We start from the raw sequence: 25,716 nt of genomic DNA, 5'->3' as shown, positions 1-25,716 counted from the left end.
TAACCCCAATTTGCACAACCACACCCACTTTCCAAGTTCTGACCAATCAGGTTGCTCCAAATTTGCATAACCACACCCCAAAGAGCCCACCAATCAGAGAACACAATTTGCAGAACCACTTCCCCTTTCCACCAATCACAGCATGTTATCGTCATCTCCACCCACTTTCACAGCTATCAGCGAATCATCAGCAATCGTTCCAGCTAGGCCACACCCACTTTCCTGGGTTTTTCTGCCTGGGAATTTTTTTTTAGAAAAATTTAGAAAAAAACTGAAAATAATTTTGTTTAATTTTTTTTAACCCGAAAAAAACAACCATGTACAGTAAGCCGTTTTAACCCGAAAAAAACGACCATGTATAGTAAGGCGTTTTAAGCGGAAAAAACCCGGTATGTATAGTAAGGCGTTTTTAGCCCAAAAAACGACCATGTATAGTAAGGCGTTTTTAGCCGAAAAACGTGATCATGTATAGTAAGGCATTTTTAGCCGAAAAAAACGACCATGCATAGTAAGGCGTTTTTAGACGAAAAAAACGACCATGTTTAGTAAGGCGTTTTTAGCTGAAAAAAACGACCATGTATAGTTTGGCGTTTTTAGCCGAAAAAAACGACCATGTATAGTAAGGCATTTTTGGATGAAAAAAACGACCATGTATCGTATGTATCGTAAGGCGTTTTTGGACGAAAAAAACGACCATGTATAGTAAGGAATTTTTGGACGAAATTTTTAGCCGAAAAAAACGACCATGTATAGTCAGGCGTTTTAACCCGAAAGAAACAACGATGTATATATAGTCAGGCGTTTTTAGCCGAAAAAAAACGACCATGTATAGTAAGGCATTTTTGGACGAAATTTTTAGCCGAAAAAAACGACCATGTATAGTAAGGCATTTTTGGACGAAATTTTTAGATGAAAAAAACGACCATGTATAGCAAGGCGTTTTTAGCGGAAAAAAAACGACCATGTATAGGAAGGCATTTTAACCCGAAAAAAACGGCCATGTATAGTAAGGCGTTTTTAGCCAAAAAAACGACCATGTATAGTAAGGCGTTTTTAGCTGAAAAACATGATCATGTATAGTAAGGCATTTTAAGCTGAAAAAAACGACCATGCATAGTAAGGCGTTTTTAGACGAAAAAAACGACCATGTTTAGTAAGGCGTTTTTAGCCGAAAGAAACAACGATGTATATATATAGTCAGGCGTTTTTAGCCGAAAAAAACGACCATGTATAGTAAGGCGTTTTTAGGCCGAAAAAACGACATAGTATATAGTAAGGCATTTTTAAGCCGAAGAAAACGACATAGTATAGTAAGGCGTTTTTAGCCCGAGAAAAACGACATCGTATAGTAAGGCGTTTTTAAGCCGAAAAAACCGACATAGTATAGTACGGCGTTTTCAGGCCGAAAAAAACGACATAGTATATATAGTAAGGCGTTTTTAGCCCGAAAAAAACTACAGTTTAGTAAGGCGTTTTTAGGCCGAAAAAAACGACATAGTATAGTAAGGCGTTTTTAGGCTAAAAAAAAACGACATAGTATAGTAAGGCGTTTTAGCCCGAAAAAAACGACATAGTATAGTAAGAGGTTTTTAGCCCGAAAAAAACGACAGTTTAGTAAGGCGTTTTTAGGCCGAAAAAAAACGACATAGTATAAAGGCGTTTTTAGCCCGAAAAAAAACGACCATGTATAGTTAAGCGTTTTTAGACGAAAAAAAGTTAGAAAAAAACCAGAAAATAATTTTGTTTAATTTATTTATTTATTTAAAGTTAGATTGTGGTGATGTGTTTAAAAATGAAGTTGAGTTGAAGTGTTTTTTGTAATCAAGCTTTATTTGTTTTGCAGAGTAGACAAAAACAAAAGCGGAGGAAAAAGTTGCAAGTTGGATGGCAGTCTGCTTGTTGCTGGGCGGCGAAGTGGTCAGCTCTTGAGAAGAACGTGGGACAGGTATGTTGACCTGAGAGGAAAGGCATCCGTGAGTGACACGAAAGTCAATTTCTTGTGCAGACAAAGATGTGTTGGGCATGAAACTTACCAGGGAGATAGACTGTTGGGTCTTTCGAGAGCAGGAAGCCGATCATGTTTACTGCTGCCTGGGTGAGAAAAAAAAGTGGAAATGTCTCCTACTTTTCAGGCTGGGACAAAGTTTGACTTCAGCACCTTGCGAATAACAGGAAGTAGAGCAAAAAGTGTACGTCTGTGCTCGTAGGTGGACTCTGGCGGTGAGCAGGTGACTCCTTCTTGTGGCACGGAGGACCCAAGAACAATCTTCCTTCAACTCTGAAAAATGAAATGAGGCTTGTTGTGCTGCTGTCTTCTTCTCTGATTAAAACAATGTTGTCTTTTCCTCTGTTCAAAAGAGTGTCTCCCCCTAGAGGATATTCCACGAGTTGCACCCTATTAAAAATATTCATTCCGTGTCTTTTGTGCATGTTTTCACTTTTAAATAATCCTGCAGGCCTGATCAAACCTCCTTGCGGGCCGGTTGCGCCCTATACACCCCTGATGAATAGTAAGGCATTTTTAGGCCCGAAAAAAATGACATAGTATATAGTAAGGCGTTTTTAAGCCGAAAAAAACGACATAGTATATTAAGGCGTTTTTAGGCCGAAAAAAACGACACAGTATATAGTAAGGCGTTTTTAGGCCGAAAAAAACGACATAGTTTAGTAAGGCGTTTTTAGGCCGAAAAAAAAACGACATAGTATAAAGGCGTTTTTAAGCCGAAAAAAACGACATAGTATATATAGTAAGGCGTTTTTAGGTCGAAAAAAACGACATAGTATATAGTAAGGCGTTTTTAAGCCGAAAAAAACGACATAGTATATTAAGGCGTTTTTAGGCCGAAAAAAACGACACAGTATATAGTAAGGCGTTTTTAGGCCGAAAAAAACGACATAGTATAGTAAGGCGTTTTTAGCCCGAAAAAAACGACATAGTTTAGTAAGGCGTTTTTAGGCCGAAATAAACGATATAGTATAGTAAGGCGTTTTTAGCCCGAAAAAAACGACATAGTATATAGTAAGGCGTTTTTAAGCCGAAAAAAATACATAGTATAGTAAGGCGTTTTTAGGCCGAAAAAAACGACATATATAGTAAGGCGTTTTTAAGCCGAAAAAAACGACATAGTATAGTAAGGCGTTTTTAGCCCGAAAAAAACAACATAGTATGTAAGGCGTTTTTAGGCCCGAAAAAAACGACATAGTATAGTAAGGCGTTTTTAGGCCGAAAAAAACGACAGGCATTTTTAGGCTAAAAAAAACGACATAGTATAGTAAGGCGTTTTTAGGCCGTAAAACGCCATAGTATAGTAAGGCGTTTTTAGGCCGAAAAAAACGACATAGTATAGTAAGGTGTTTTTAGCCCGAAAAAAACGACATAGTATAGTAAGGCGTTTTTATGCCGAAAAAAATGACATAGTTTAGTAAGGCGTTTTTAGGCCAAAAAAAACGACATAGTATAGTAAGGCGTCTTTAGCCCGAAAAAAACGACATAGTATAGTAAGGCGTTTTTAGCCCGAAAAAAACGACATAGTATATATAGTAAGGCGTTTTTAGGCCGAAAAAAACGACGTAGTATAGTAAGGCGTTTTTAGCCCGAAAAAAACGACATAGTATAGTAAGGCGTTTTTAGCCCGAAAAAAACGACATAGTATAGTAAGGCGTTTTTAGCCCGAAAAAAACAACATAGTATGTAAGGCGTTTTTAGGCCCGAAAAAAACGACATAGTATAGTAAGGCGTTTTTATGCCGAAAAAAAAAACGACATAGTATAGTAAGGCGTTTTTAGCCGGAAAAAACGACATAGTATAGTAAGGCATTTTTAGGCCGTAAAACGCCATAGTATAGTAAGGCGTTTTTAGCCCTAAAAAAAACGACATAGTATAGTAAGGCGTTTTTAGGCCGAAAAAAACGACAGGCGTTTTTAGGCTAAAAAAAACGACATAGTATAAAAAGGCGTTTTTAGCCCGAAAAAAACGACATAGTATAGTAAGGCGTTTTTAGGCCGAAAAAAAACGACAGTATATAGTAAGGCGTTTTTAGCCCGAAAAAAACGACATAGTATAGTAAGGCGTTTTTAGGCCGAAAAAAACGACATAGTATAGTAAGGCGTTTTTAAGCCGAAAAAAACGACATAGTATAGTAAGGCGTTTTTAGCCCGAAAAAAAACAACATAGTATATAAGGCGTTTTTAGGCCGTAAAACGCCATAGTATAGTAAGGCGTTTTTAGGCCGAAAAAAAACGACAAGCGTTTTTAGACAAAAAAACCCGACATAGTATAGTAAGGCGTTTTTAGCCCGAAAAAAACGACATAGTATATAAGGCGTTTTTAGGCCGTAAAACGCCATAGTATAGTAAGGCGTTTTTAGGCCGAAAAAAACGACATAGTATAGTAAGGTGTTTTTAGCCCGAAAAAAACGACATAGTATAGTAAGGCGTTTTTAAGCCGAAAAAAAAACGACATAGTATAGTAAGGTGTTTTTAGGCCGAAAAAAATGACATAATATAGTAAGGCGTTTTTAGCCCGAAAAAAACGACACCGTATAGTAAGGCATTTTTAGGCCAAAAAAGCCGACATAGTATATATAGTAAGGCGTTTTTAGGCCGAAAAAAACGACATAGTATAATAAGGTGTTTTTAGCCCGAAAAAAACGACACCGTATAGTAAGACATTTTTAGGCCAAAAAAAACGACATAGTATAGTAAGGCGTTTTTAGGCCGAAAAAAACGACAGAGTATAGTAAAGCGTTTTTAAGCCGAAAAAAACGACATAGTATAGTAAGGCGTTTTTAGGCCGAAAAAAACGACATAGTATAGTAAGGTGTTTTTAGCCCGAAAAAAACGACACCGTATAGTAAGGCATTTTTAGGCCCAAAAAAACGACATAGTATAGTAAGGCGTTTTTAAGTCGAAAAAAAACGACATAGTATAGTAAGGTGTTTTTAGGCCGAAAAAAATGACACAGTATAGGCGTTTTTAGGCTGAAAAAAACGACATAGTATAGTAAGGCGTTTTTAGGCCGAAATAAACGATATAGTATATTAAGGCGTTTTTAGGCCGAAAAAAATGACAATATAGTAAGGCGTTTTTAAGCCGAAAAAAACGACATAGTATAGTAAGGCGTTTTTAGGCCGAAAAAAACGACAGTGTAGTAAGGCGTTTTTAGGCCGAAAAAAACATCGTATAGTAAGGTGTCTAAAAACGCCTTACTATACATGGTCGTTTTTTTGGGGTTAAAACGTCTTACGATACATAGTCGTTTTTTTCATCTAAAAACGCCTTACTATACATGGTCGTTTTTTTTTTTCGTCGAAAAATGCCTGACTATACATGGTCGTTTTTTTTCGGGTTAAAACGCCTGACTATACATGGTCGTTTTTTTCGGGTTAAAATGCCTAACTATACATGGTGGTTTTTTTCGTCTAAAAACGCCTTACTATAAATACAGTACATGGTCGTTTTTTTCGTCTAAAAATGCCATTGTTGTGTCCAATGACCGGCAACACGAGGCCACGGCCAAGGCCAAGGACTTGACTCCGAGGCCAAGGCCAAGGCCAAGGACTTGGAAAATTTTCCGGGGCAAGGCCAAGGCCAAGGACTTGAGAAATTTTCCGAGGCCAAGGCCCAGGACCAAGGACTTGCCTCCGAGGTCAAGGCCAAGGACCAAGGACTGATTTTGAAACTGAGGCCTCGCCGAGGACATGTACAAAACAATGCTACCATACCACTTGGCAGGTCTTCATGATTTGCAACACCCCTCCATCATAACCCTTTGCACTCCCTAACGCTTGAATGAAGTGTTTTTATTCAAAGAGTAGAACAGTCAGGGTACGTGTTATTTATACTGAGAAAAAAAAATAAAATCACATGGCATGCATTTATGAATTAATGTTTTAGTGCAGTAGTTTCTTAATATGAAGTAAATCAACACTCAACAGGCATGACGTGGCACGGAACACAAGTTGAGAAATGACTTTGCATAGAAGTCAATCACTGACTGCAGAAAAAGCGGTAATCTCTCAGTGATAATTTTACAGTTTACCGGCAGCGAGTCCCAGGGACTCGCTGATCAGAAAAGTATGAGTGCCATTATGGATTGAGAGAGTCCCAAATTTCGAATTCTGAAAGGGTCTACTTATTCAATTGCATATGATAATAACACAAACAACAACATATACATACAATAATAAACAAATGTTGCAAAAATTTAAATAATTCAGGAGCAGGCCTGAGGATTTCGGAAATTCATGGTAACCGTTTTTCGGTTCCGTCGGATTACCCGATGGGAAACCACGATAACAAATGTTGGGTTCCGTAAACGTTCATCATGGGAACCCATTTCGACCATGTATAGTAAGGCATTTTTAGATGAAAAAAAACGACCATGTATAGTAAGTCGTTTTAACCCGAAAAAAACGGCCATGTATAGTCAGGCGTTTTAACCCGAAAAAAACGGCCATGTATAGTCAGGCGTTTTTCGACGAAAAATACGACCATGTATCGTAAGGCGTTTTTAGATGAAAAAAAAAATGACCATGTATAGTCAGGCATTTTTAGCCGAAAAAAACGACAATGTATATAGTAAGGCATTTTTAGCCGGAAAAAACGACCATGTATCGTAAGACGTTTTAACCCGAAAAAAACGACCATGTATAGTCAGGCGTTTTTAGCCGAAAAAAAAACGACCATGTATAGTCAGGCGTTTTAACCCGAAAAAAACGGCCATGTATAGTCAGGCGTTTTTCGACGAAAAATACGACCATGTATCGTAAGGCGTTTTTAGATGAAAAAAAAATGACCATGTATAGTCAGGCATTTTTAGCCGAAAAAAACGACAATGTATATAGTAAGGCATTTTTAGCCGGAAAAAACGACCATGTATCGTAAGACGTTTTAACCCGAAAAAAACGACCATGTATAGTCAGGCGTTTTTAGCCGAAAAAAAACGACCATGTATCGTAAGGCGTTTTTAGAAGAAAAAAACCCAACCATGTATAGAAGGCGTTTTTTGACGAAAAACACGACCATGTATCGTAAGACGTTTCAACCCGAAAAAAACGACCATGTATAGTCAGGCGTTTTTAGCCGAAAAAAAAACGACCATGTATAGTAAGGCGTTTTTAGAAGAAAAAAACCCGACCATGTATAGAAGGCGTTTTTTGACGAAAAAAACGACCATGTATCGTAAGACGTTTTAACCCGAAAAAAACGACCATGTATAGTAAGGCGTTTTTAGACGAAAAAAACGACCATGCATAGAAGGCGTTTTTAGAGGAAAAAAATGACCATGTATAGTAAGGCGTTTTTGCCGAAAAAAAATGACCGTGTATAGCATGAGTGTCAAACTCATTTTACATTGTGGGCCACGTAGGGCCTCGGTAGATGTCAAATGGGCCCATTAAAAATGGTACCATACTCTGCTCTTAATAACCAAAATTATATGTCTTTCTCAGGGACAGACTGAGGCTGCTGTTGTCTTCTTCTTTGATCAAAACAATGTTGTCTTTTCCTCTGATCAAAACAGTGTGTCCCCCTAGCGGATATTCCATGAATTGCACTTTATAAAAAATATTCATTCCGTGTCTTTCATGCATTATTTTCACTTTTAAATTCTCCTGCGGGCCTGACCAAACCTCCTTGCGGGCACGTCAGCTGAGCCACTGCCAAACCTCGCTTCAGACACGTGAAAAAGAGAGAGCGACAGAGAGAGAGAGAGAGAGAGAGAGAGAGAGAGAGAGAGAGAGAGAGAGAGAGATAAGGAAAATAACAGAGCCGGCTCTCGAGGGAGGGTGCCGGCTTTCATCGTTCACTTCAAAGAGCTCTTTGTACCGGCTTGTTCGCGAACGACACATCACTAGTTCTTTCAGAAGAGTCGCTGCAGAAAACCCGACTGGGGTCATCATTTAGTCGTGCTGTGCTACATTCCTTTTCAGTCCACCTTCGAAAGCAATAGCTGTAAGTTTGTTTGTGTTTGGAGGTATTTGGAGATCTGTTTCAAGTGTTGTTGCTGAAACTTGCTCGCTTGGAGCACTGTGTTATTTTGACTTCAAAATGGCGCCGCGTGAGTGGCTGCCTTTCCAGCAGCTCCTAAATTTTGTTGTTCTACTTCTTCCTTTCATAACTTTGCTGCTGTGAATCTGGAATTTCTCCATTGCGAGACTAATAAAGGTTTATCTTATCTTATGAACATAGCAATGCCGCTAAATTAGAGCTAACGATCTCATTAGCATACGAAAAGATCGCAAAAAACGCTTTGTTGACCATTGTCACACTGAGCTGCATTTATGCTTGTTGTTTGGCACTGGACGTTTGTGGTGTATTTATTTGTTTACCAGAAGCTAATTCACGTTTTAAATGTGTTCCTTCCAGTTTCACTCAACATTTTCATCGAGATGTTCACTGGAAGCTGTCAAGACGCCCGTAATAAAGGAGCAAGACGCTCAGTTTCCTGGCTCATGAAGATTGAGTTTGGCTTACTGTTGACCTGCGTGAAACACACCCAGTGTATCCAACACGTAGTGATAACAGTACACGTGGTTACTTGAAAATTGCCTGTGACATTCATCCAAGTTTCATGATAAATAACTGATCGCATTGGAAATTGCCGCGGTTAACCTTCTTTGCCGTGACGTGGCTCACGCGAACATCTTCAACATATTTCATGCGAAATCTTGCATACAATCGTGCATGGGAAAACGTGATCGCCTCGGGGAGGTTGCTGTGGTTTGGTCTTTATCAGGGAAGCTGACATCGGAGCACATGGCTTCTCTGTGTAATCAGGGTTCGGTTGGGAGCAGCTTCTTTGGCGGCGGATCAGAACAGATGGTGATTTTTTTTTCTCAACAAGCATCAGCGATATCTTTGGCATTGTGTCTTGGTGATTGTTGTTATGTTCCAAAAACTCCCAGCATGGAATGACACGAGGGTCGGTGTCAACAGTAAACAAAACAAGAGCTGATATACTAACATTGTTGTACTCCCTCACTTCTGCCAAGGCTCATGGAGTGATGTCATGGTGAAATGTTTTGATTTTTTTTTCAGCAATGTGAGTGTTTGGCCACGGTTGCATAATAGTCTGCGCGGCATAGACCGGTAATAACACCGTTCAGGGTCTCCGAGGACGAGACTACATCCCAGACTAACATGAATGGAAGTCAGACTGTTTTCTCTTCGCTGCGTGAAATAACACAGCTCTGTAATTATTATTCCCAAGGGCACTTTGCTGTGCTATCCGGCGGTTAAAATGTCTCCAGCGATCTTCAGCCTCCACCTGAACGCTTACGGATTCAAGTTACAGGGGAACGTTTAAGGGTGAAAACCATTATTAGCTGTAAGACCTTTTTGAGTAATGCAGAGCAACCGGTACTAAATAATGTACCATTCCAAAATATTTGCTTCACCTTTTAGCCAAACACTGGTGTATTTCTCCATCTAAATTTGAATAGAGAGGTATTACATGATATTGAGCATTATTTATGGGCTGTCATTTATACATTGCTTTTCTATCTTTGGTACTCAAAGTGCTTTCCACTCTTCACTCATGTACCAACTGACGCAGTTGGTGCAACTGGGGGTTCAATATCTTTCTCAAGGTCGCAATGCCGCGCCTGTAGAAAGACCCCGTAAACAGCAACCCAGTTGACCAAAGTGCTTATCACAAGTGAAAAAACCCCAGCACAGAACAATGATGTGCCACAATAAAATTGGTTTGAAATCTTAAAAGCTGCAATTTTCATGAATTACTGGTTCGAAGTTCAAGATTTTGTTTAAAAGGTTTTGGGTACTACATTCGAGATTTTGTGCGACCTCAGAGGCAAATTCCCCAAAATGTCTTCAAATTTGGTGGGTTGGCATGACTGATGTTAATTTAAGTGCGCTTCCGTCGGTCTACCGTCAGGCGCGCTAGAGGCATGTACCGGTAATAGAAAACGCTCTCGGTCCGCCAGAATGTCCAGAAAGGCACAGCGCGGTCTGCCAAATTTCCAAACACGGTAAATTAGACGTGCACCCGTCCCGAAGATGTTTTTACACCGGGCGCACGTGCGCCTTCCTACGAAAATGGACCCCTTACTCTCATTCCAACGTGTACCACCTCACAAGAGTTCAACTGCAAAACTTCCAGTCTGCGCGTTTTGTTGCCGCAAGGTCTTGCCGTCACGATTGCGGTAAGTGGATAGTTTTCACGTGTGAAAATAAGTGTGAATATTTGTGTAGCCGTGCACACAGTCGGGTCACCTGATTTCTGCGAGGCTCTTATGCAACAGGCGGAGATCAGGCGAGTCAGACTCCTGTTGTGCTTCCTCCTCACAGGGCAAAATGCTCTCCCAATGAATAAAAGAGGAACCGAGAAGCATTGGCGAGTGGACGCGGCCACTGTGACATCACCAATTGTGCGGTTTGGCATCGAGGCAGAATTTTCAAGCGAGGGTTATTTTATAAGTGGAGGAGGCCGAGACGAACGAGGGATGGCCAAGTTCTATACAGTAAGTACGGCTTGTTCTCATCCGATGCTGCAGATGGGAAATCCAGGTCCAGAAACCAAAAGTAAAAACCGCGCCGCAGTTTGGCTTAAGGCAAAGGTGCTTCTACTGTAAATAAGCTTCTTAACCTTTGTGGCACAGTTTTTACTTTCGGGACCTGGATTTCCCCATCTCTGGTTGCGGGGTAAACTGACTTTGAGAGGCGGGTCACGTCCCGGACTGTTTGCAGAGCCCAGACAAACATCCATTCACACTCGCATTTACATCATTAGCATCGTGTGTTTTTGTTGTCTTTGTTGTGTGTCGCTTTTCATGTCTTGATTGTGATATTTTTTTTCTTATTCATCTTTTAAGTTTGTGGGTGGATTAAATCTCCACCATGCTCCCTATCGCCACCTACTGTACAGAAAAGGCCTTAGGAAGCAATGGCATCTCTGGATAGCCTTTGTAGTTTTCATATAATGTTTCCTTTGCGGCCTTTTGCATGTTGACATCTTTACCGAGTGAAAGGGTGTTTTCAAAGTCTGTAGAGGTTGTATCCAAAAAAATGAATCGCCCTAAAACCCAAACCAGGTGAGTAACAGGTTTTTTTTCTGAATAAAGGTGAATAAAATCTGCCCCGTTGTATCCATCACTATCCAACAAATTACACAAGCATAATCGATGCCCTCTTCCAAGTCCCACAAGCACTTTCACTGTCATCTGCCTGCTTCAGCCAATGTAATTTTCCTCCAGTGACAAAACATAACTACACTTTTTCGGGAACATTTACACTGAATATTTCATTGAACACATCTGTGACCATTTGTCGGGAAATTATTTAGTCATTCACTTTTCATAAATCATAGTCCAAGAACCATAACAGACAAAAATTCAGTGGCGCGCACATGATGTGATCAAGGTCTGTAATTATCGAAGTGGCCAGCAGGTGGTTTTGTGTGCACGTAAAGTTTCAACAGATGAACCCTTTCCCGGGGCAACTGGCTCAAGTGGTGTGATGCCTCACAAGTGGGCCAGTACTCTACCAGTGGCCTGGCCTCATTCATCTCATACAAAGTATTAAAAAAAAAAAATAAAATAAAGAAACAAAAGTTTTCCATTTCACAGGTTCCCTCCAGGATTACAAAGTGAAAAGGGATGGGAAGAATTCCATTTTAGCACTTCTCTAAAGAAAACTGACTGCCGCACGGAGCCACTTTCTTGGTTTGATTTGGATAGTTGTTGCACACTTTTCCAATTCAAATTTCCTATTGTTTTCAGTCGTATATTTGATTTGGAACGATACGGCGCAGCCTCACTCGGCTGAGATGTGACCTCAAACGCCTCAGGGAGCCTGAAGTGAAAGCTCTTCCATTTGTCATTCATTTGTTTGGATGTCATTTCAAACTGTGTGATGTTTCATTTGGAGCCAAGGGGTGACGCTCAGCAGTCACACGAAACATCCGCAGAATGTGCTGTCCTGGGAGGTTGACGTAGCACGTCTGTGGGAATACGGGAACACATCTGTCTGAGCGGAACATAATGAGTTTGCTAAGGTGTAAAGTTTTTCGAAGAGTGATGTGCTGAGCAGTGCAGAGTCGGAAAACTAAAAATGCTAATCGGTCCTTCTTTAGAAATGCTTAGAGAAACGTTAACACTGCCTCTCTAGAAAGTGAGCGGGAATAGGCTGCAAGTCATTCGAATGAGAGAAGAAATGCTGTAGAATATGGAAGGATTACTGTACAGTTATGTTTTGTTCTCATGAATAAAATTTTCATGATTTTGTGTTGCCTTTGTGTTACCCTCACCCAGCACCCAACCCAAACCCCAACCCAAACCCTAGTCCAAACCTAACCCCAAGACGAACCCATAAACCAGCAAATATACAATTGCTGTAATTCTTCAGCACAACACTTGTGCTCAGTCATCCACATGATTACTGGCAGTTGACTTATTTTTACACTTGAAAATTAGATAATAAGGTGCACAACCCCCCCCCCCCCCCCCCCCCAAAAAAAACGCTCACCGACACATTTCCCCTGGAGTAAATATCACTGGAGAAAATATCAAGATGTTCATTGGTTTCACATCATCTGTTCAGCAGTCTTTTTACACTTGTGTGACATTTAAAAAATAATAATTTAAACTTGGAATGTGTGGGGGCGGTTCTGCAATGCAAATCGCTTTTGCAGCTCAGTTTGAATTTGCTGAGTCAAAGATCAAGTTCTTTTGCATTCCGGAGAGTTCTGAAGCTTGTCGGAGCAATGCGACCATCAGTGTGCATTTCGGCGTGCGTGTGTGTGTGTGTACGTGCGCATGCGCGCGCTTCTGGTCCTTGACATGATTGAGAGGCGCCCGTCTGGACGTGATTAGGCGAACCAAAGTACTGAAGACATGCAGGTCTAATTGTAAGCGGCTGAGCGCCCGGTTGCAGAGGACGCACTGGAAAAAAAAATGGAATGCACCTTCGCAAATGCCATAAACTGGCTTTTCTCCATCAGAGGCCTTTCTAATTTTCCACAACATTCCATAATCCACCTGCACACACACACACAAGTACCCGTACTTGGATATGTATTCTTAAAAGATGCAAACAGCCTTTGCTACATGCGAGCTTTGATGCATCGTGTTCGCACAAGCCTGGATTGTTTATTGTCATTTGACAGGTAAGTGTGTAAACCGCGGCCTCCTGATTACACTGACTTTGTTTGGGCAAAAGACCATCTGGTTCCCATATGACTGTCAGGAGCAATTTACTGCTGGCCACCAGCCAGATCATATCAGCGAGGAAGCCGAAGGGCCCGCTCATTAATAGTGAGATTCCCCAAGCAACAAAGGACGCTTCATCGTACACGCAAAAATCCGGACAGCTCGTGTGTTGGGGTCGGGGTTAGGGTTAGCGTTGGGATTGGGTTAGGGGTTAGGGGTTAGGATTAGGGTTCGGTTCAGAGTTTGGGTTGGGGTTGGGTTCGGGATTAGGTTTGGGGTTATGGTTGAGGTTGGGCTCAGGGTTAGGGTTGGATTCAGGGGTAGGTTTGGGATTGGGGTTAGGGTTAGGTTAGGGTTCGGGTTGGGTTCAGGTTAGGGTTGGGGTTAGGGTTGAGGTTGGGTTTGGGGTTAGGGTTGGGGTGAGGCTTGGGTTCTGGGTTAGCCTTGGGTTGGGTGAGGGTTCATGTTAAGATTGGGTTAGGGTTCATGTTAGGGTTAGGGTAAGGGGTTAGGGTTGGGGTTGGGCCCTTGGTTAGGGTTGGGTTTGGGTTGGGTGAGGGTTCATGTTGTGGTTGGGTTAGGGTTAGGGTTAGGAGGGTTGGGGTTGGGTTAGAGTTGTGGTTAGGGTTGGGTTTAGTGTTGGTGCTGGTGTTGGGATTAGGGTTGGGTTAGGGTTCGTGATGGGGTTTGGGTTGGGCTAGGGTTTTGGTTTGGGGTTGGGGTTTGGGGTTAGACTTAGGGGTTAATGTTTCGGGTTGGATTTGGTTTGGTAAACAAACGAAGTAGGCAAACTCACAAAAGCATTTTTTGGTCCATTCTAGGCAAGTGTTCCAAATGTCATCATCGTTGCAGAGGATCGCCATCTTCATGGATTTTCTTTTTTTTAATTTTACACGTTTCTTTGCTTTTTGCTTCATTACAGGCGCTAGAATATTTGACGTACTGTGCGTTTTGAGATACACGTGAGTAAGCATCCTTTCTCCCCTTTTAGTTTTTTTTTCCAATCTGATTTCGACCATAGGAGACATTCATTGCAAAACTGATCTATTTTTTTTCTTTTTTTTCATTTTGGATGAAAGCGGGAGGGAAATACCTCTCTTAAGCTTGCGCGAACTTAGAGTTCAGGCCGACCTTCTGGCAGAGCCGTAAGCAGGTATTACCTGAGGCTTTTTCACTGGAAACTATTTTAATGGGAAACACAGTGAGGAGGAATCATAAAAATAAAAAATAAAAAGCTTCCCGCTTCTCCAGGACTAATTAGACACCGGCCCCGTCTCTGTCAGGACATTTTCCTGAAGGGAATGTCGGTTTCTAACACCAGCAGCACATTTCTCCACATCGAGCGGGCGGGGATTAACTTTCACATAACGCAGCAGTCAAGTCTCCTATTGCTGGAATTATGTCATCATTTGCATCAAATTAAACATAATCAAGGCCTAACATGCTCGTTTACAGCCCTGGCCTCGCTCGCTGCCATGGAGAATACCTCACATATGCTGCGTAGACGGAAAACAAGTTGTATTGCGACAAGAAGAAAGTCCTAATGTTTCAAGTGTTTGTCCAAGAAATGAGTCACACATTTGCGAGAATAAATTGTGATATTCACAAGCGAATTGAAATTTCCCCACAGAGGAATATGTAAAAGTAGAACTTAAATCTCCTAGAATACTACGATTTTTTTGTTTGTTTGGATTTTCTTTTCCCACGAAACATTACCGTAAAATGATTGTGTCGTTTCAATCTTTTCTTTTTGATTCTACAACTTTTGTTCAACATAAAATTATTCATAACCGGAGTTTCCTTCCCACCCATAAATAATGTTATCTAGTCAAATGCAGATTTTTCCTTGTCATAAAATTTGAAGTTATTTTCAACAATATTCTTGTATAATTGCCAAATTTTTCCTCTTCATTTTATGTACTTTCTCTCAAAGATTTTTAATTATACTTCTACACGAGAGAATGACTTTATTCAAATAAAATTGCGATGTTTCTTTCTTAATCGGATCACTTCTTAATCGGATCACCATTTTTTTTGCAATTCAATGGTTTTATTTCAGCGAGCTTTTGCCTTAATACCCACCAACGCCCCACTGCAGCCTTAGTAGTCCTTTGTGTCAAACTGATTTTATTTTATTTTTTTTTTAGGTCTGTTGCATAACTTTCGATAAAGTGTGTCATTGACATCCTGTAAATGTGTAATTACGCAGCGGTTGATTATTTTCCATCTCACCTAGTGAGCTGACTGTCCTAAATGTGTCCACGTCTCTCTCGTCCTCCAACGTTCTGTCTCCGTCAAAGCCTTCCCGTTTATTTATGTTAATCAACCAGAGGAATCGGACGTAGACCAGACTAAAAAGATTTTTTTTTTTGGTTCAATCACATTACAAGACCAAGAAAACAAACTCACTACAATCAGATGACACATCTTGATATTTTGTCTCAATCGACTTGATTTTTGCACTGGGCCTGATAGCGTTTCTTTGTTTTCGTTGCATACTGACGACATTTGGGTTTCAGCTCAAAAGACGTGTGAGACAAACGTTCATTAGTCTAACTTTTATTTCATGGTATTTACATCCACATGTGCTCAGTAACTCAGGACAGCTACCCACTTTTCAAGTATGCAACAGTATTGACATGGACATTATTAAATAAACGTGAAGTGAATAAGATTGAACATTCGGTGGCATAACCCTTACTTGGAAAAACGGCATCAAGCATGCGACTCAGACTTCACCAGACTATTACCGTATTGGCCCCAATATAAGACGGCCCTGATTGTAAGACGACTGTGCTACCGCTATTTTTATTTTTATTCTTCGTGACAGTGGTTCACTTTGGCCTGGGAGTCAAGTTCAGCATTCACTTCAATGATATCTGGCGCCATCTAGCGTCGTGAATGGGTATAATGTCTAGACCCCGAATATAAGACAACCCCCACTTTTTCAGTCTTATTTCAATGCAAAAAACACCGTCTTATATTCAGGCCAATAGGGTATTCTTCATTTGAAATGCTTTTCCAGGCCTTTACTGCAGCCTCCTTCAGTTCTTGTTTGTTTCTGGGTGTTTTTTCCCTTCAGTCTCTTCTTCAGGAGGTAAAAAAGGTCCAGTGACTGACTTGGCCAGAGTAAGACCTTCCACCCCCCTCCCCCCGATTAAATCCTTTGTTGTTTGACAAACTACGTCATGTGTTCTCTCGAGCGTGCGACAACAACTTGGGAGCGTGGCACAATGAGAAGGGGAGATACGAAGTGTGTGGCGGTGTGGTCACTGTTTAGAAAAAAACGTAAACGGTTTATGCGCTGAGAGGCTGCTGCGTTTTCTCTCCACGATGTCTCCTATCTCACCCGCACTCTGCGACCTTACGAATAGTATGCGAGCACCACCCCCCGCCCGGCCAACTTTCCGCTAGTAAACCTTTCTACATTGAAAAGCGTCTTCAATCTGAAGCAAACACATGATAAGTCATTTTCAGGGTGTCGCCAGCTGAGAATGACATCTGCGATGTGAATTGAGCTCGTATCGTAATTTCCAATTTGGATCTGCATTTCCAATTTGGATGCTAAACGGGGTGGTGGAATCCTGGAAATCCAGGAAGAATGCAGTTGATACTGTAACACAAATACACCTCATTGAATTGTACTTTTTTTTTGGTTTAAATCAAATTCCTTTCCACCTTGGCACAGAGCACGAAAACCATTCTGCGATTGCTTGAGCAGCCTGCATACTTTATGAACTGGATATCAGTTAGCTTAGCTTGGGAGGACTACAACAAAAGTGATGAAGGACCCCGCCTTGAGAGCGCACAACTGGAATTCAAACAGTCCTTAGCATTACGCAGGCACGTTTCATAAGTATACGCGAGTCACATTTCCTCTTCATTGGACTTTTTCTCCCCGTGTGATTTTTTTCCCTCTTCTTTTATTTTTTTCTCAGAATACAACGGGATACCTCTACTTACGAAATGTTCAAGTTACGAAACGTCTCAACAGGAAAATATTGCCTTTCGAAAGACATTTTAAGATACGAAAGGAAAAAAAATGCTAATCGCAGCTTCAAGTTTCCTGAACGCAACATACTTATAGCTGCTCTGCCATTGGCTATTACCGAGCATCATTCTGGCATCCCATTGGACTAAGAGGGACTTCTACCGTATCTTTGCATGTGGCGTTTTGATGCATTTTTATGCTTTAGGAAACATTTATGTCTGAATTTTTTGTTTGGAGGGGGGGGGGGGGTTGGAACGAATTAGGGCATTTACATGGAAAACGCGTCTCTACTTACAAAATGTTCTAGTTAAGAAATTTTTTTCCTGAACACATTAATTTCGTTAATAGAGGTACCGCTGTATTGCAACTTCAGTAAAATGTCAAGATCCTGCATAAATTTACCATTGATTGTCATTTTAGCCATTTTTACACTTTCTTAGATTTTCGGACACGCTCATATTCACTCTGTTAATGAGTCGGAACGAAATCGACACCGCCTGTATATGAGGGAACACCCTTATTGACTATGACAAATGCGTTGGGACAAATCTCCCCTTGCGAGACGCCACATATCCTCTGCAGTTATGTAACGACATGGAACGTTCCAAAACGGCATCATTAAGCATAAACAGCAGATTTGTGAATGTGAGCAACATTGCATTAAATTTGCGTGTAAAAAGCACTTTTTTTTCTTTTTCGGGAGTAGCGACATCGCCGCCAGCGGATTTGCCTTGTATCCTATCTACTGTCAGCCGTGATCTTCCTCCTTGTAATGTTGGCTATCCATCTTTCACGGGGGAAGATATATAAGCCCACACGAGTGCTAGCGAAAGGCGCGCACAAATGAAAACCACATTGAAATTCAACTGCTGTGTAATCCCTGCATGCCTTTTTCCCAGGTAATAAACATTTGGATTTGTTTGCAAGGAAATTATGGTTTTGACATCAAGGTTTGGAGGGGAATGAAAAAAATATATATTCCATGCATGAACATGTTGTTCACCGTAAGTCTTGAGTGGCGCTTGCTGGCTGATGTTTGAGTGGTTGAGCAGCAACCGCAACAAGTGTTCAAGTCATCAGCGTTGACGTCATTGGTGAGGAGAAAGAGTCCAGGTACCGCCTTGATGTTCCATCATCAACTGTTCCTCTGCAAAAAAACCTGTATACCACAAGGAAACATGTCGTCATATTGTAATGCAAACAAAAGGACCCTAATCATAACTGCAGATGAGTGCTGTGGGTTCGGACAGAGCTGGATTGGGACCGTGACTTATGAGTTTCATTTATTCCGTGACCAAGCTGACAACTCATTTTACTCGTACATGTCACATTTCAGGTCTTCAGTCAAAAAAAAAAAAATGCTTAATTTTGTTGTATTTTGAGGTGTGCTGAAAAACAGGCAGGACAATGGCCCCGCAGGCCCGGAGCTCGACACCCCTCGCGATCGACTTGGAACCAGTCCGCGAGCTACCGGTCGATCGCTATCGACGTATTGGGCCCCCGTGCAGTCGAGTATGTGGCGCATTAAAAAAACAAACAACAGAGGTGATGATGTCATGTTGAGGATGGGTCGGGCAGTGGAATGGAGCAGCTGGACGAGTGAACAACACGATTGTGATGAAACACGGTCACTTGACAGGGTTTGGGTGAAATCTTATGACGTGTCAGAAAAGAAAAAAAAATTGCAACTAGGCGGGATTTTCAGAGAATAGCCTAGGATAGGTTTACGCATACACAAAAACGCGAATACAGGTGAATTTGTGAAGAGTGAACCGGGAAGGATTTTTGCAATCTATAAAATAGGGAAGAAGTCAAAATTTTGCGTCTGCCAAGTCTTTAAAACCAAACCATTAAACTTTGCACTGAACAATATCCTCTGGTCCCAAAACACAAATGATGGGAACACTTGGCAGTGATCTTCAAACCGCATGCACGCACACCAACCACTGTTTAGTTTAAGAATCAGTGGAGTCATATTTTCCACTTGCTACTGAATGCAGATATCTATCATTTGACATGCCACAAATAGGTTGGAAAAAAAAAAGTACAGCAAATCCATCAAATCAAACAATCGGCGCGGAGGTTATCGATTCGAAATTTGGCTTTGAATGCCTGCAACGTTTCACTGCGTCGACCTGGAAAGCAGCAACGCAATACGGTGCTTAGTTCAAGGCATCCGTGAGTGGAAAAATCATCTCAATTATCTTTTTTTTTTTTCCATCTTCTGCACCAGAAGCAGCTCAAGTGAGAGAAAAACGTCAAGCTTAAAAGCTGAGCTATGAAGACCTTCTCGTTCTTGGCCCATAAGCAAACCTTTCCAAAGTCACGAGCTTCGCGTCTGAACATGGCAAAGTCACACTGGGAGGGATTTCGGGCGAGTGGTTTTCCATTCAACGCTTCTTCAGGGAGTTTGGTGGCCGGATGAGAGGGGACAAAAAATCCTGGAGGTTTTCTTCATTGAGTCTGTTCCATTTTACGGAAACTGGCGCGAACTGCTTTTTTTTTTACGAGACCTTGTCAAGTTTTTCTTTTTTCTTTTGTCTCTCCGTGACACAGATTTCTGCTTGCGTGGCGGGCGGCGTGTTGGCGGGTGACGCTGCTCATGTGCTGAAAATCACTAAAAGGATGATGACAAAAGCAGAGCGATGGCCGATTGTCCTCCGTGCCATATACAGCGGCTGCGAAAGACACTTTAAAGACCCCCCCCACCCGCAGATACTCCAGTAGGTGCACCCGCATCGCACCAAGCACGACGCTTCAGTTCAGTAAAAAGTTGTCAAATAGCTCCATTTATAATCATAAAGCTCCATTTTGATTGATACTCTTCGAATTGATTAATTGCAACCATTTTTGGGTGTAACCACGACTCTCAAATAACGTAAAGCTGGGATAAGCTCCTATGAACCATTGGAGGTGGCTCCAACCACAATTAAACTAAATAGAGACGCAAACAAGAGTCTTTGAAAAGTCAGCCTCTTGACAGTAAATATTCTACGATCCGTGTGTGTTGCTTTTACTTTGGAAAACCACGATGGACCTATTTTCCAGTTGTCTAACATGTTACAGACCAAGGCGGCCCCAGAATCAATTAATTTACATCTGTGCATTTTCTGAAATGTCAATTTGAAACAATGTCTTGTTTTCTTTTTGTCGAATCAGACTCAGCGATTTATTGACATCTTAATTGACAGACTAATCAATTATCCAAATAACCATTAGCTGCAAAATTACACTCAAATAAGAATAATCCATCCATCCATCCATCCATTTTCCGAACCGCTTGATCCTCACAAGGGTCGCGGGGGGTGCTGGAGCCTATCCCAGCCGTCTTCGGGCAGTAGGCGGGGGACACCCTGAATCAGTTGCCAGCCAATCACAGGGCACACAGAGACGAACAACCATCCACGCCCACACTCACACCTAGGGACAATTTAGAACGTCCAAACAGCCTGCCATGCATGTTTTTTTTGGAATGTGGGAGGAAACCGGAGCACCCGGAGAAAACCCACACAGGCCCGGGGAGAACATGCAAACTCCACACAGGGAGGCCGGAGCTGGAATCGAACCCGGTACCTCTGCACTGTGAAGCCGACGTGCTAACCACTGGACTGCCGGGCCGCCAAATAAGAATAATTTATATCATATATATTTTATATGTATTTTCCAATCACAAGAAATGAAATGCACCATCTTTTATTTTGGGACACGAGCAACAACACAATATCCAAATCAAATACTGTATGCCAATTACAGACTCACGATTTGGGGAGTGTGGAAGAGGTCGAAGCCGGCAGTCCAACAGGCGGGATGGAGAGGTCGGGGGGGCAATTGTCAGACGTGATCCGTTAACAGATAAGCGCAAGCCGAAATGAGAACAAAGGTGATCGGGGATGTTCGGAGACAAAATTAGAGAGATTTGGGCTCGCAGAGGAGGGACGGAAGACATATTGCGTGAAGGACGCTGAAAATAGAGCCGTCAGGTCGGAGGAATAGGGGAGGACATTTGTGGATGCGATGAGGGAAGACTTGGAGACAGCTGGAGTTAGAGCAGAAGATGCAGAGGACAGCGGGGGGGAGAGATGGATTAGGATGATTCACTGTGGCAACCCATGAGGAGGGTTAAGCCAAAGGGAAAGGAAAAGAAGATGTTTGTTTAGACGCATGATGGAAAAACGAAAAAAAAAAACCCCACCCTCTGAGACCTTGCTGACTACAGCCATGACAAACAGTGGGAAGGGGAGAAGGGGTGTGAAACAAGGAGAGCCGATGTTGTCAAAGCAACTTTTGGAATTATAAGCCGACCGCGTGTCTCCAAAGCAAATGTTATTCCTCAAGTATGACAACCCTGACAATAACGACAAATAACCAGATGCCAAATTTGGTCTCCTCGTGAGGGTGTTTTACTCAGTCCATCAGGCTTTTAATTCAGGCCGTGACGAGAAATGATCAAGAAACATCGAAACTTTTACAAGGACTCTGGATTTGTTTTTTTATCCCCGGTCCGTCCAACCCGAGAATGAAAAGAAGTTGAGTAAACATAACAGAGACAGACAGTGATGAGTGAACCGCAACACGTGCTCATCAAAACGATCGGAGAGTTTGAGGCTTACTCGCGACCGGATCCGCCGCTTTAGAAGGAGCATTCGTATAGGTCGATTTTTTTTTTCTGCATGTTGATCCAAACCAGACCCAATTCCACGCGGCGAGCTCGGAGGGCCTCTTTCTGGAATCAGGTAATCGCCGAGAGGATAGAAAAAACAAACCCTGTGGAAAGAAGAGAAGACAAGGAACGGCAAGATGCAACGAGAAGTAGAAGGCAGCGAGCGGCTCTCGGTTGGCTGTGATTTGATCTAAAAACTTTTCCGTTAACCGGCATGTATCGCAAAACGTGACTCGCTCAACAAACACTGCAATTCTGACGTGCGTCTCTGCACACTGCCAAAAATGTCCATCAAACACATACTTCCACTTCGGACCACATGCCCCCCCCACCCCCCCACCCCCAGAAGACCCCCAAGACAGGAATTGACGGTTCCTATGTTATTTAAATAAACCAAATGCTGACAATTTGGGATTATGGATTTAATATGGATCGACAGTCATAAAATTTGGTGGCGAGAATAGCTTTTGAACTCTGAATTTGTTTCCATTTCCATGTAAAATATGCACACAATACGTTGGTGACATGGAATATTTTTCTCGAAAAATGACATTTTACACGGTAAATCACTATCGTAAAAACAGATAACCGGAGCAGAATATTTACGTCTTGTAAGTATCCTTTGGATATATATTTTTTAGGTTTCTTTTGTCCAGAACTCCAGACAATATTCTTTTTCTTTTCATTACTGGAAATAAAAAACATTGTCTGAGCAAAAGAAACCTACATTTATCATTAAAGAGGAACTCCATAGTGCTATTATTTGGCCTTTATGTAGACATTTTTATTTGCGACAGGGACTTCAACTTCCATCCATCCATCCATTTTCTGATCCGCTTTATCTTCACGAGGATCGAGGGGCGTGCTGGAGCCGATCCCGGCCGGGGACACCCTGAACCGGTTGCTAGCCAATCGCAGGTCACACAGAGACGAACAACCATCCGCGCTCACACTCACAATATAGAGTGTGCAATCAGCCAGCCTGCCATGCATGTTTTTGGAATGTGGGAGGAAACCAGAGTACCCGGAGAAAACCCACTCAGGCACGGGGAGAACATGCAATCTCCACACAGGAAGGCCGGAGCTGGACTCGAACAAGACTCCGCTCTCAACATCACGCAAACACGTTGCATCATGCGCAGACACCAGAGCTACCGACACAATTCTACCGATCACGACGTCCATATTTTGATGTCATGAGACCAAGACGACACCCAACAATTGATCAACAGTATCTCGTTCAAGAGAAGCATGTTGCCTTGTTGGTATCCTATCAATGGCAGTTTTCAGCATGAGCATTCTGAGTCCACAAAGGACAGAAATGCCTTCCGCTCTCATATTTGTTTTGAAAGTCATCAACAGGTTGAAAGCAGGCAACCGACACCTGCCAACATTCCAATAACATCCGCTTCGACATTGGAAAACATGACACGTACAAAAGATTTCCGTTTATGGTCCTAAAGCCGTCCCGGAGCAGTCGTTTTGCTTTTTATCGCTCCCAAGAAAATGGTAGCATATCATTTTTATGAAATAAATGATGTCAAATAAAAGAATATGTGCGCTTGTCCACTGTAGTTCAAGGTCGGAACAGTGAAAGATCTCATTGAAAAAAAATAGGAACAACAACAAAAAGACGGGGTGTGTTATATAACGTGATGTCATGAACTGACAGATCCAGTCAGCGAGCGGGCCAGGTCAGGTTGATTACTCGCTGCGCTCGTTCATCATTCAAGCAGACTGTTATTATTATTGCCATTATTATATTTAATGGGCTCTCTCGTTGCGATGAAAGGCGCGCTTCCATTCCAAAGTCCTGCTTCCCCGGGGGACACGCCCCCGCTGGCGCGCGCCCCGCGTTTCCCGTCTCGTGCAATGGCATGTGGGATAATCAACTACTTTCGTAGGGCGGGGACGCTGCACGACGCGTCCGCGCACGTGCGAGGCGACCATGTGCGCGCCATGCACTCGCACTTACTACACGCGTCGTGGCCTTGAGGCCTACCAGAAAGTCTTGGCCGGCCACCATTGAAAAGGGGAAGGAACATGCACGAGTCAACTTCCTAGAAGCACATGTTTAAGAAAAAAAAAAAAAAAAGGAAAGTGAGTCTTTGTAAACAATGACATATTGTAAGATCAAGATGTAATGCTGTCACAAGGCACGTTTGTGCTACATTTGACCTTGGTGTGTCTCCATGGCATCACCGGAGAAGACATTTATAGACTGCATGATGAGAGACAATGTTTCCATGGAATATAATGGTAGCCCTTCACGATTTTGGACTCCCGAAAGCTGACTCAGTGTGTACTTGCGTGTGTGTGTGTGTTTATTCGGAAACGTGTGCAGCCAAACCAGGAGGCCAAAGCACGATGCCGGGATCAGATCCTTTTTAAGGGGATCAAAAGGGCGCTTCCAAACTGCTTTGGCAGCCGCGCCGGCGCGCGCACATGCACGTTGCTGACTTGATTGGTTGGCAAACGCGTTCTGTGAGCCGTTTCCATGGCCTCTGCCTCCGTCAGGTCCCCCAATGCGCTCCAAGGTCCTCAACGGACGATAAACATGCCAGTAAACGGTTAGTTGCTGAACTCGAAGATACACTTCCTTGAAGGTGTATTTTTAGCTGTTGTGCGGTGGCCTCACTTTAAGGCTTTGGCGAAGGTACAAACGGTGTCCTCGGAAGTACATGGTGTCTCTGGTTTATGAAGGTCCCGACATACTCGCTTTCAAGATTACAAATGGCACAGGGGAGTAAGAAAAAGTAGGCAGAAGAATGCAGACTCACTTACCACTATACCATACATTGTCACATGCATTGTCCTTAAGATGACTGAAAGCAGGGGTCCCCAATCCCCAGGCCGCAGACCGGTACCGGTCCGTGGGCCATTTGGTACCAGGCAGCACAGAAAGATGAAATAACTTGCATTACTTTTTTTTTCATTTTGGAATCTGAAAGATGTTTTATTTTGAAAAATGACCGGAATCTCTGGTACATCCGTCCACAGAATGTCACTCTTGACTCAGGTAAAGGCGCGCTTCTCGGTCACGTGGTAGGTGACCGCTAAAATGAAACCCAGGAGCTAGCAAAATGAGTAAAAAAAAAAAAAACCAAACGTCTTTGGAAAATTTCTTTGGGAAGGGCAAAATGCCCAGCCAGGACACAGATGAGGAGCCCACGACTTCCAAGAAAAAGAAGGCTAAATTTAATAAGACAGTATCAGGGGTCATACTTAACTCATTCAGTACCAGCCAATTCTGGACCAAGTCTGAAAAGACGTTTAAATACGTCTTTGGGAGTGAATGAGTTAAGATACGGCTTTATCTCAATGGGAGATTCCCACGCACCAAGCCCTCCCTGCATGTATGCGGCGATGGTGAGTCGTATTTTTCGTGCACTTTGTATTTGCAGTGTATCTTATTTTGAAGGCACTTTTAAATGTTACCATAGCGACCAGAGTGTTGCGACCAGATAGGACGTTCCTCGTGTCACGATTCGTGTTTATTATTGTGTTTGGAAAATACCACAGGTTTCATGCAGGTCACATCATATTATTTTGTTGTATTTATCCGGACGTTGTATTTATAAGGCTGTTCCGTGAATACATTGTCTGACATTAAACCGGTCCGTGGGGCAAAAAAGGTTGGGGACCGCTGATCTAAAGGATGAGAAAAGTAGAAATAAACTGTTAAATGGAGCGTCAGATACCGTTGTCTTATCCTCTCCTTTGAACTTCATTGGAATGTTTCCTATTTGGCTGAAGTTGCCATCGTAGGAACAGCTCTCTGGCGTGGATCCTGCAATTTAGTGTTTCCCAACCTTGTTGAGCCAAGGCAAAATTTTACGTCCTCATCGCACATTATTCAACAAAAGTGTCACGAAAAGTGAATGCACGCGTTAATGATG

General features: G+C 42.2%; 1 long non-coding RNA gene across 8 annotated transcripts in view; it reads right to left on the bottom strand.

Moving 5' to 3' along the window:
* Window positions 1-1,866: 1,866 nt before the first annotated feature.
* LOC147198307 (uncharacterized) overlaps window positions 1,867-25,716 on the bottom strand; it is a 47,832-nt gene continuing 23,982 nt past the window's right edge. For 6 of the 8 annotated variants that reach the window (XR_015102239.1, XR_015102242.1, XR_015102245.1 and 3 more), the window contains 2 exons: window positions 21,768-21,921; window positions 15,710-18,316 (listed from right to left, as the gene is read on the bottom strand). This is a non-coding gene — a long non-coding RNA (uncharacterized LOC147198307). Of the gene's footprint in view, window positions 1,956-2,033; window positions 2,092-2,158; window positions 2,279-15,709; window positions 18,317-21,767; window positions 21,922-25,716 lie in introns of those variants that run through there. The other 2 variants (XR_015102241.1, XR_015102244.1) reach the window with 2 other exon arrangements.

This window comes from Hippocampus guttulatus, chromosome 11, assembly GCF_054856545.1.
Source record: "Hippocampus guttulatus isolate MCC_2025c chromosome 11, RoL_Hgut_1.0, whole genome shotgun sequence".
NCBI lineage: Eukaryota > Metazoa > Chordata > Actinopteri > Syngnathiformes > Syngnathidae > Hippocampus > Hippocampus guttulatus.
This window is presented reverse-complemented; position numbering and strand designations above follow the sequence as displayed.